The sequence below is a fragment of the Prionailurus viverrinus genome, chromosome B1 (assembly GCF_022837055.1).
Source record: "Prionailurus viverrinus isolate Anna chromosome B1, UM_Priviv_1.0, whole genome shotgun sequence".
Lineage (NCBI taxonomy): Eukaryota > Metazoa > Chordata > Mammalia > Carnivora > Felidae > Prionailurus > Prionailurus viverrinus.
The window spans coordinates 171,896,027-171,908,488 of NC_062564.1; the positions used below are offsets into that span (position 1 = coordinate 171,896,027).

The following is a 12,462-nucleotide window of genomic DNA, read 5'->3' on the forward strand; positions in this document are numbered from 1 at the left end:
ATTCCTCAAGCTGAAGCATGGTAGCTAGCGTGGGCCAGGCCACAGGTTTGGCATGAAGGAGGAGAGTTAAGAGATTCCTTTTGCCCGAATATATTATACATTTGATAATATTTATAACTCACTTGTTGAATATTGGTTTCATATATCATTTTTCTCTATTAGGAAATGAAAGGTGATTAGTTTCTCCTTTGGATTATTTAGCCTATAAAATTTTCTGTTACAGCATTCACTTTGCATTGAAAATGCATTTTAAATCCTGAACCACACTGGGATTCTTTATGACCTTCCTCTAATGTGTCTTTTGGTGTGGTGCCCTTTGAAGTCCCGAAATGTTTTTCTATTTGATTGAGATTAAATCTGGGTTTCATTTTACTTTTTAAAACATATTGAGCAAGTTAATTTTCTGTTCGAGTTCCTAAGGGGAATGATTCTAGCCCTCTGTGTCCCAAGAATTCAGACTGAGCCTTGCCAGAACATTCCTGTGGTTTTCCACAGGGCAGATCATTGTGTTCATGAAATTTTAGTTGTAGCTTGTGTTTTCTGTGGTTAATTAAAACATCTGGCTTTTGAATTTTCCACAAACAGAGTATAATCGTTTGGCCAAACCTTCTCAATAATGGTTAAATACCTTAGTCCTCCTTTAGGATAGCTCACACTTGTCTTTAGGACACCTCATAAGCTGTTGTCTCTGTTCCTTAATGATTTTAAACAATTAGAAAACATTTGGGGTTATCCTGCCAAACATAAACTCTTGAGAGAGAGAGAGAGTGTGTGTGTGTGTTTGTGAATATGAATCCCTCCAATGGCTTCTGGCTTTCCCCCTCCAGGTCGGAGCTGCTGTGGGTGAGCTGCTGTGGTCTGTAGCCAAGCATGCTGTGGTCGGATCTGCCCAGCCGTGGAACAGAAACATTTGCTGGATGGAAAATCCATAAAAGAAAGCTCCTGTGAAAGCCGGAGACAGACAGTAACTTAAGCAAAATCAGGTTAGTATAAGATAAGAGAGCCTGGATGAAATGGATCGGGTCAGCTAGGGAAAAGCCATTTTGTTTATGCCATAAAGTGTTTCTGAAACTGCCTCAAATAGTCATTCCCAGTTATTCGAGAGACTCCTAGCATTGATAGATCTGATCCTGACGTATTTACATGTACAGTGTATCATTGTCTTCCTCCCCACCTCCTCTGTCCCATCGTCTTGCTGGTCGTCCTCTCCTCTCTCAGGGAACATCCTCAGCGCACACATGTAAGAAGCCACAGCCAGAGGCCGCGCAGAACAACCACAGCGATCTTGGTTTTATTTTGGAGAGAAACCGTGTCCTGAGAAAGCATGGGCTTGCACTGGTGTTTTCAGACTTGCCCTCATTTGTGTTCTCACACTGGGAAGCGGGCATCATGGAAACCTGCCGTTCCTGTTGGGGTGCTGCTGGCCCTGGTTTGCTTGGCAAGATTTTACTTTTATCTCCCCCTGGACAGAAGCTAGCAACATGTTCATTTTTGGCAGGGTGTACATTTGGCATGAAGACACTCACATAGGACAGAAGAAAAGAAACGTCCTGAAAATAATAGGAATGTAGACAAATGCAAAATAGCCTCACCGTGGACCAGGAGAATGAAACAAAACCACCTCATGTGGAGCAGTAGGTGGGGACAGTTCATTTTGAGTACGTGTCCTGTACAAGGAGAGGCACTACAAACAAGCATTTCTATTGGGTGTTCAGGCAGTAACTCAGCATTATACATAATAAACAGTGAATAAATACTCACCAGGCAGGAGTGAGTCAGCAGTCTTGAGACCCTGCAAAGTAGTGAGAGTCTGTTGACTTCACCCACTCAGCATCCCTTTTCTCTTTCTTTCTTTCAATAAATCGCCTAGATTTTCCCTGGGCAGTCAGTCACCCTTGCTTTGTTTTCAGCCTGTATCATCGTCAAAGGAGGTGACCTCGCTGCCTCCGTTATGGGTTTGTGACATAAGCTTGGCTAGTCAGGGTCACAAGGATCGGTTTATGGAGGACACCACTGTTTTCACTGACCCTGTTGCAAAGAGGTTTTTCCTTTTTGTGTGTTTTTTTTTAAGCTGGAGCTGTTAGTTTCCCTCTTTGCCACCACTTAGGGAAAGCCTTTCGGAGAATAAAGTTAACACAGAGATCAGAGCAGGGAGATACAAGAGATCACACACACACACACACACACACACACACACACACCCCACACCGTATACAAAACCCAGATACAGCACCATCTAAAGGCAGTAACTCTGGTTTCACTTTCCTGGCAAGTTAGATAGTTTGAATTAGATGTCCATCACTTAGACCCAAAAAGTCCTGATTGGGAATGCCTTCTAGGTGTGAGGTGTTAGTGTGAAATGATTGGCACTCCCTGTCTTTAGGGGCTCACAGTGTAGGGGATGGGCCAGATTGGTATTCAGTTAGCTGACACACGATGTGAAAAATGTATCACTAGAGGTAAAACAAAAAACAAAACAAAACAAAAACAAAAAAAACCACACACAAAACGAAGTTCTGTGGGAGTAGAGATGCAATTATGAATTCTGCTGGGTGTTGGAGAGACTGGCAGAGAGCTGTTATTTAACAAAGGAGAAGTAGAATTTAGTCTTCAGGAACATTAGGAAAAAATACTTTTAATTCAGTTACTTGCTTTTTGAGTCTCAAAGAAAGGGAGGCTTTTCAGAGCCTATAGTTAAAATGAATAGCAGATAAGGAAGATAATTTCGGAGCTTCCCTAGTAGTAGAATCCTGGTGTTTACAGTAAACACAATTGTTTTGGGAGCAGCCAAATGAGAGGTTCCCAGAAAGTTGTCCAGAGTTTATTTTAACACCACAGGGTAACAGCTGCTCTTCTCACCTAAACCTCAGTTGGCTTTCAGTTTAAGCAGAATTCTCTAAGCATGTCATGAATTTTAAAGATTATTTCTTCTTCTTCATGCTAGACTTTATTATTATATTTTTTGTGACATTGCTTTTTTAAATTAACAGACTTTATTTAAAAAAAAAATTTTTTTTTTTTTACATTTATTTATTTTTGAGAGAGAGAGAAACACAGAGTGTGAGCAGGGAAGGGGCAGAAAGAGAGGGGAGACACAGAATCTGAAACAGGCTCCAGGCTCTGAGCTGTCAGCACAGAGCCCAACATGGGGCTTGAACCCAAGAACTGTGAGATCATGACCTGAACCGAAGTTGGATGCTTAACTGACTGAGCCACCCAGGCACCCCTGAATTCTGGGTTCTTTTTTTTTTTTTTAAATTTTTTTTTTTTTTTCCAACGTTTATTTATTTTTGGGACAGAGAGAGACAGAGCATGAACGGGGGAGGGGCAGAGAGAGAGGGAGACACAGAATCGGAAATAGGCTACAGGCTCCGAGCCATCAGCCCAGAGCCCGACGCGGGGCTCGAACTCACGGACCGCGAGATCGTGACCTGGCTGAAGTCGGACGCTCAACCGACTGCGCCACCCAGGCGCCCCTGAATTCTGGGTTCTTATAAAGACCATTTTTATATACTTATGTCCATCAAGCCTTATTTTTTAAAATAATGTTTATTTCTTTATTTTGAGAGAGAGAGAGAGAGAGAGAGAGAGAACAAGAACAAGCGGGAGAGGGGCAGAGAGAGAGGGAGACAGAATCCCAAGCAGGCTCCACACTGTCAGCACAGAGCCTTATGTGGGGCTTGAACTCATGAACTGTGAGCTCATGACCTGAGCTGAAATCAAGAGTAGGACGCTTAACCAACTGAGCTACCCAGGTGCCTCTGTGGCATTTCATTATTATTTTTATTTGCAGTTTCCTAATAACACATGACTTTGAGCCTCTTTACATATCTTTGTTTGCCATCTGTATATCTTCTTTGGTGAGGTGCCTGTTAGGATTTTCTTACTGTTGAGTTCTAAGAGTTCTTTGTATGTTTTGGATACCAGTCCTTTATCAGGTAAGTCTTTTGTGGATATTTTCTTCCAGTTCTGTGGCTTGTTTTTTTCATTCTCTTAATAGTGTCTCTCTCATAGCAGAAGTTTTTAATTTTAATGAAGCCCAGAATATCAGTTATTAATTCTTTCATGGATTGTTGCTGTTGTATCTAAAAGTCACTGCCAGGGTGCCTGGGTGGCTCAGTTGGTTAAGCGTCTGACTTCAGCTCAGGTCATGATCTTGCAGTCCTTGGGTTAAAGCCCCATGTTGGGCTCTGTGTTGACAGCAGCCTGGAGGCTGCTCCATATTCTGTGTCTCCCTCTCTCTCTCTCTCTGCCTCCCCCACTTGCACTCTGTCTCTCAGAAATGAATAAATGTTAAGAAATTAAAAAAAAAATAAAGTCACTGCCCAACCAAGGTCATCCAGATTTCCTAGAGTTTTATATTTCTATTATGTCTTCTAGAGTTTTATAATTTTATGTTTTACATTTAGGTAAATGATCTACAGATATTTTGAGTTAATTTTTGTGAAAGCTGTCAAGGTCTTTGTCTGGATTCATATTTTGTATGTGAAATTACAGTTATCCCAGCACCATTTGTTGAAAAACTATCCTTTCTTCATTGAATGGCATTGGTTCCTTTGTCAAAGATCAGTTAACTGTACTTGTATGGGTCTGTATCTGGGCTTGCTCTTCTGTTCCATTGATTTATTCACCTGTGCCTTCACCAGTATCACACTGTCTTGATTACTGTAGCTTTTAGTAAATCTTCAAGTTGGGTGGTGTTAGTCCTCCGACTTTATTCTCCCTCAATATTGTATTGGCTATTCTGGGCTTTTTGCCTTTCCTTGTAAATTTTAGAATCACTTTATCAGTATCCACCAAATAACTTGCCAGGATTTTGACTGAGATTGTGTTGAATCTGTAGGTCAAGTTGAGAAGAACAGATGTCTTGACAATATTGAGTCTTTCTTTCCATGTATGTGGAATAACTCCATTTATTTAGAAGTTCTGTGATTTCTTTCATTAGTTTTGTAGTTTTCCTTATATGGATCTTGTACATATTTTATTAAGTTTATATCTAAGTACAGTAAAACCTTGGTTTGGAAGCATAATTCGTTCTGGAAACATGCTTGTAATCCAAAGCACTTACATATCAAAGTGAATTTCCCCATAAGAAATAATAGAAACTCAGATGATTCGTTCCACAATCCAAAAATATTCATATAAAAATGATAACAATACTGTAATATCATACAAAATAATAAATAAAATACAATATATGAAGAAAAATAAACAAATTGACCTGCACTTGCTTTTGAAAACCTCTGTGGCTGGTGTGAGGGAGACGAGAGAGGAGGGTTATTGTGTAAGACAACTTTTACTATCACTAATGGAACTAATGGAATCACTGCTATTTATTGGCTCAATGGAATCTTTTCTTTTTGTGCAACTTTAACAAGGAACCTATCCAATGACACTTGCTTTTGCTTCTTTTGAGGACAGTGTGACATTGCATTGTCATCGCTTGCATTGCTACAGCCTTATTCAGGCGGTGCATTTCTACAAAATTTTGCACTGTTTCCCACATGTTACACATCTTGCTCATCTCATTAGTAAGGAAGGGATTCCTCTGACTTTTTCTCCCCCTCTGCAGATGAGATGCAGACGTCGACTTCTTACAAAATCTTGCAATTTCAGCCACTTGCATACCTCATTCGTGCTTCTTGATGATTTGTTTCTTGGCTTTCGCCGCAGTCATCTTCTTCTTACTGCCTTTCTTTTCAACCTTTTCCTGAATGGGAGCCATTGTATACGCTCGCACATATGTTGACTACAGAACAGCATTAATAAACTCTTGTCATATACTGTACTTAATGTAACCGGCAATAAGGCAGCAGAGAAAAGGGTCTATATCTGCAGGCAGCCTGACCCAGAATGAAGCAAAGCATTCCTAAGCTTACTCTCTGTATGGAAAAGCAAAGGAGTGTCCCTAGGTGCTTTGAAGTGACAAAAAATACACTAGTGCCAGTTGTGGGCATCTTCCAATGTTCTGAAAAGTCCCTGATTTCTGCCAAACACCACGGGCTGAGATTGAGCAACCAAACATGGGAGACACTCATCCACAATGCCACAGAGAGAGAGAGAGAGAGAGAGAAAAACCATTGGCTCAGTTGTGATCATGTGATGTTCGGCGTCATGTACTACTTGTATTGGAAGACATCACTCGTTTGTCAAGTTAAAATTTATTAAAAATGTTTGCTTGTCTTGTGGAACACTCGCAGAACAAGTTACTCACAATCCAAGGTTTTATTGTAGTTTCATTTCTTGTCCAATCTGGATGTTGTTACCATTATTTTCTACAGTGACTTGAAAACGACTGTGATATGAGAAAAAAAAAAAACCAAACATGCTTTGGAGTTTCTAATGAAATCATCCTATTATGTAGCTTTTGAGAAGAACAAAAGATGATAATTATGAAATTTATCTCCTTATTATTGAGCTAGTTATGCAATCAGTGAGCTTCTTAGCCACTCCTGTATCTTCTTTAGGGAAATGCCTCTTCAGATTCTTTGCATATTTTCATATTGAATTATTTGTCTGTAAGTCCGTTATCGGATATATAACTTGCACATATTTTCTCCCAGTCTCTGGCTTGTCTTTTCATTTTCTTAATGCTGTCTTTGAAGCCCAAGTTTTTTTTTCCCTGTTTTTTTTAAGTTTCTTTTTTTTTTTTTAAGTTTTTTTATTATTTTTTTTTAATTTTTTTTTTTCAACGTTTATCTATTTTTGGGACAGAGAGAGACAGAGCATGAACGGGGGAGGGGCAGAGAGAGAGGGAGACACAGAATCGGAAATAGGCTCCAGGCTCTGAGCCATCAGCCCAGAGCCCGACGCGGGGCTCGAACTGACAGACCGCGAGATCGTGACCTGGCTGAAGTCGGATGCCCAACCGACTACGCCACCCAGGTGCCCCTTAAGTTTTTATTCAAATTCCTGTTAACATACAGTGTGATATTAGTTTCAGGTGTACAATATAGTAATTCAGCACGTCCATACAACACCTGGTGCTCATCACAAGTGCCCTCCTTAATCCCTATCACCTGTTTAACCCATTCCTCCACCCACCTCCCCTCTAGTAACCATCAATTTTTGTTCTTTACTGTTAAGAGTCTATTTCCTGGTCTGCCTCTTTTTCCTTTTTTCCCCTTTGCTCATTTATTTTGTTTCTTAAATTCCCATATGAGTGAGCTCATATGGTATTTGTCTTTCTCTGACTTATTTCACTTAGCATAATACTCTCTAGCTCCATCCATGTCATTGCAAATGGCAAGATTTCGTTCCTTTTCATGGCTGAGGAATATTCTGTTGTCTCTCTCTCTCTCTCTCTCTCTCTCTCTCTCTCTCTATATATATATATATATATATACACATATACACACACACACATATATATATATCACATCTTCCTTATTCATTCATCAGTTGATGGACACTGGGGCTGTTTCCATAATTTGACTATTGTAGATCATGTTACTATAAAATTGGGGTGCATGTATTCCTTTGAATTCATATTTTTGTATTCTTTGGGTGAATACCTAGCAGTGCAATTGCTGCATCATAGGGTGGTTCTGTTTTTAACTTTTTGAGGAACCTCCATACTATTTCCCAGAGTGGCTGTGCCAGTTTGCATTCCTACCAGGTGCAAGAAGGTTCCCCTTTCTCCACATCCTTACCAGCACCTGTTGTTTCTTGTGTTGTTGATTTTAGCTATTCTGACTGATGTGAGGTGATATCTCATTGTAGTTTTGATTTGTATTGCCCTGATGATCAGTGATGTTGAGCATCTTTTCATGTGTCTGTTGGCCCCCTGTTTGTCTTCTTTGGAAAAATGTCTGTGTCTTTTGCTCAGTCTTTTTTTTTTTTTTTTTTTTTTCAAAAAAAATTTTTTTTTTAACGTTTATTTATTTTTGAGACAGAGAGAGACAGAGCATGAGAATGGGGAGGGTCAGAGAGAGGGAGACACAGAATCCGAAACCGGCTCCAGGCTCTGGGCTGTCAGCACAGAGCCTGACGTGGGGCTCGAACCCACAGACCGCGAGATCATGACCTGAGCTGAAGTCGGCCGCTCAACCGACTGAGCCACCCAGGTGCCCCTTTTGCTCATTCTTAAATTGGATTATTTGTTCTTTGGGTATTGAGTTTTAAAAGTTTTTAGTTGTGGGGCGCCTGGGTGGCTCAGTCGGTTGAGCGGCCGACTTCAGCTCAGGTCATGATCTTGTGGTCCGTGGGTTCGAGCCCCTCGTCGGGCTCTGTGCTGACAGCCCAGAGCCTGGAGCCTGTTTCGGATTCTGTGTCTCCCTCTCTCTGACCCTCCCCATTCTCATGCTCTGTCTCTCTCTGTCTCAAAAATAAATAAACGTTAAAAAAAAAAAGTTTTTAGTTGTAAGGAAGTTCAGTCTATCAGTTTTTTCTTCTAAAGCTCATGATTTTGATGTTCCTAAATATTCCCTGAATAACTAAAGGTCATTAAGATTTTTTTCCTATGTTTTTCTCTAGAACTTTTGTTATTTTAGTCCTTACACTTAGGTTTTTGGTCCCTTTGGGGTTAAGTTTTGTGTGTGGTCTGACGTTCAGGTATATGTTAATTCTCCCTCCACTTCCCCCCATGGATGTCCAATTTTTCCAACACTATTTGCTGAAAAGACTATCCTTTCCCTGTTGATTTACCTTAGAATCTTTGTAGAAAATCAGTTGACCATAAATGTAAGAGTTTATCTCAGAGCTCTTAATTCTGTTTCTTTGATTATTTATGCCTGTCTTTATGCTAGTACCATATAATACTTGGGTTTTTGCAATGCAGTTTTTCTGTGAAAAACATTTGGTCAAGAAGTAGGGTTAAGTCTCAATGTATCTCTATTTATTTTTGCTATTGTATCTTTGCTACTTTTCCTCTCTATTCCTGTTTAAGTTACTCTGTTAAAAGTACTAGTCTCTGGTTATTTCTCTTTGGGATAAATGTGGAGATCTGAAATAGTAGAAGAGATTGCAAACCAACTTAGATGGATTTTCTAGATAACTATATGATATGCATTACTTTAAATAAAAAAAATGCTTTGTTTTTCATAAAGATGGTAAGCATTCTAATGCTCCTTATCCATTAGAATAAAACAGATTAAAATTTTCCATTACTTCCAATAACTATTGACTGAAGTATTTACAAATTTGGTATATTATCTCAAGAATTTCAAGAATTTCAAGAATTTCCATTAATGATTCTATGAATTGGGTCTTTTTTACATACAGTGATAAAATTCGCAAAACTATTTTACTAAAAGAAAATCTATGAATTACAGTGTTTTGGGTTTTGAGGGGAGCCTGGGTGGCTTAGTTGGTTAAGCATCTGACTTCAGTCCAGGTCGTGATCTCACGGTTCCTGAATTTGAGCCCCGCATCAGGCTCTGCGCTGACAGCTCAGAGCCTAGAGTCTACTTTGAATTCTGCGTCTCCCTCCCTCTCTCTCTTTCTGCCCCTCCCCGATTGTACTCTGTCTCTCTGTCTCTTTCTCAAAAATAAACAAACATTAAAAAAAAATGTTTTGAGTTTTGGGAATATAGTATGATTTTATATGTTTCATAAAAATTGGACCTTTTTCATAGTATAATTAAAATGCCATCTGTATTTTAATATTTACCTGTGCTATTTCTATCTTTGTGTTAGTATAGTTCTCAAAAAGCAAGCATGCAAGACATTAAAATAATTGTATTGGAAATATGAAGACTGAAAATTTATGTCTCTTCCTTAATTACAACTCTATAAAAATTGTGAATGCATATGATTGAGAGGGGAAAAAAAAGGGTTTTTTTTATGGTATTTGGATTCTAGTTGATCATTTTCTTTTACTTTGTTTTCTCATAAAGTTACAATTTTGTTTGGGGAATGACTTATTTGTAATGTGAAAAAATATAAGATTTTGGTGTTGGCGAAATTCAGAGACATTTCCTTTTTCTGACATAAAGCTAAAAGCTGACTTCTGCCACGTTAATCGGGTATCAAAATCAAAATTAGATTTAGAGTAAGTTTTTTCCAGTTCCATTAGTAAGTCAAGCCATGCTTCCCGGTTTATGGAAGGCTCAGTTCAGGATGGCTTCTCTGCTTCCTGCTCTTTCTTTGCAATCTTCTTATTTCAACCTGGGTAGACCAAGTTGATGGTAATTGACATGTTTCCTACCTCCCCCTGTGCTTTCCATGGCAGTCCTTTGGCCGAGAATGTCACTGCATAAAAGTGCATCCGTAGAGCAGTGTGGAATTATTCTTTCTGTTATTCATTTAAAAGAAAAAAACCACAGGTAACCTTTGCTTATAACTGCAGGGCCTGGGAAGTGGGCATCCTGGTTTTTTTTGTCCTGTTTGCTATTCCTTTAAATCTTTTCTTTCTCTTTGGTGCCTTTAAAAAATCTTTACGACCTATTTGCAGAATGATGAATTGACCCTGTGAGGATTGTAGTATGTAAGATGTTCTAGGGAAATACGGTTTTGGTCTTGTTTTTCTTAGGGAGCTGAAGCAAAATGTGGCTGGGTGATAGTAACTTCTTAACTGCCCTTTCTTTTATAGAGAGCCTTGTGCTGACTGATGTTTGGGGTTCAGAATGATTGATACACCAAAGTTTGAGTTGTGGTATAATTACATCTGTGAAGGCTCCAGCCTATTTATAATCATTTGGTTGCAGATGAAGCAAAATCAGATCAATTTTGTCACGTTCAGTGAACCAACACTAGTCCTACTCAGTGAACCAGTACAAGAATGAACAGAACTTGCTTTCATTAGGAGAAACCATGTTTTTGTGTAAATCTGTAATGGGGATGTTTATGATAAATATGTTAATAGAGTTTGACATATTACATCTTTTTATTTTTTTCTTTATAGTTTTTATGTTAAATAATCTGTGAATTATTAGGCTTCCTTTGAAAGCCTTCAGAGATACCATATTTGAATGACATGTAGTCAATTGTTATTTATTTTAATGTAATTACTACTATAAGAACAAACAGTAGTTTCTCAGTCCTCTATTGACCTGTAACGAATAAAACATTTAATTTGATTATACTGTCCGAATAAGATCTGTATTCATGACATGATAATTCTGTTCATAACTTCTGAAATTTCCAAATTGATTATTAGCTGCTCAAATAAGAATTGATTTGCCACTTCATTCATAAACAAAAATAGTCTACTGGATGTTCTCACATAGACAGTATCCAAGCCAGTAATTTATTTAAAAAATGAATATCAACATCAGTCTAGCTTTCATTAGGAAATTGTTCTGTGTAATTTGCTAGTGTACCCTTTTTACGAATTAAAGAAAATGATTTTTCCTGCAATCATCATGCAGCTGAGGCCCTTTGAGGACAAATTTTAGAATCTTGGTAACTATTCTGTGCTTGGTTTCATAAGGGTGGTTCTTTTGAAGACTTAAGTTTGCAGATAGTTTGTTAATGCTGTGGTTCATTTCTGGCGTCTGGTTAAAGTATAAGAGTGCCTAGGAAAGTAAGAGGCTAACTAGTGATTTTTACCACAGACTCCTCTCAGAAATAAAAAGTCAAGAGTTCCAACCATGACATTGGGTCCTCAGTGGCTCTAAAATTGGGTTAAAAATGACTGCTGCTCTTGAGCATTAATCTATGAGTAATGAGAGATGCTGAATTAATTTTACTTAGTTCAGAGCAATTCAGTTAAATTCCAAGTAAACTTGTTAGAAGTATCCTGTATGGAAGGTTACTTTGGCAGTTGCTGGAGGGAATAAAATGAAATATCCTGGGGGAAAGACAGCCAGAATAGAAGCCCTTCTGGGAGAGCTAACATTTTATGGAGCGTGTCCAGTATGCTAAGTACTTAAGCACTTTCTCAGCTTTTGTTGGGTGGGGTGGGAGATTTCATTTGATCCTCACAACATTCCTATGAGAGAGATGCAGTATTACTCTATTTTATAGATAAAGAAGCTTACAGTCCACAAGATCAAATGATTTTATCCAAGTCTCACATGTTCTAATTTAAATTTGAATATGAATTTTTTTCTCAAACTCCATTGTCTACGTGTATAAATGAAAGCACTGCCTAGAAAGTGATTGACCTATGGAAAACTTTCTTTATTATGTCTCTTTCTTTATGCATCTTTCATAATTTTTATAATTGGTGAGATAATAAAAGATGAACTAGATGAATAGAATGCTTTAGAATTTCCAAGGAGAGAGTGGCTAATATAGATGTAGATGAATTTGGAAAAGTAGCATTTTGTTGTTTTTGATGAATGAGGCGGTAGGAAGTTGTCAGTAGATAGGCGTTTGCAAGCCTTTTTATCTGAGGAAAATATTTAATCAGACTCTTGGAGGCAGAAATAAAAATGCAGGGCATGTTTGGGAAGTCCTAGGTTTTATAGCCAAGGGGTGTGGCCCACCCACACACTTTGTCAACTCTTTGTGAATTACCCAGAGGTATCTGATTGTGAGGAGAATCAGATACTCCCAGGCAGCTACTTAGAAAAGGAA

General features: G+C 38.6%; 1 protein-coding gene across 14 annotated transcripts in view; it reads left to right on the forward strand.

The window, feature by feature from the left end:
* APBB2 (amyloid beta precursor protein binding family B member 2) overlaps positions 1-12,462 on the forward strand; it is a 397,886-nt gene that overhangs the window by 79,159 nt on the left and 306,265 nt on the right. For all 14 annotated transcript variants that reach the window (XR_007151499.1, XM_047855461.1, XM_047855459.1 and 11 more), the window contains exon 2: positions 828-983. The gene's annotated coding sequence lies outside the window, so the exon portion shown is untranslated. The remainder of the gene's footprint in view (positions 1-827; positions 984-12,462) is intronic.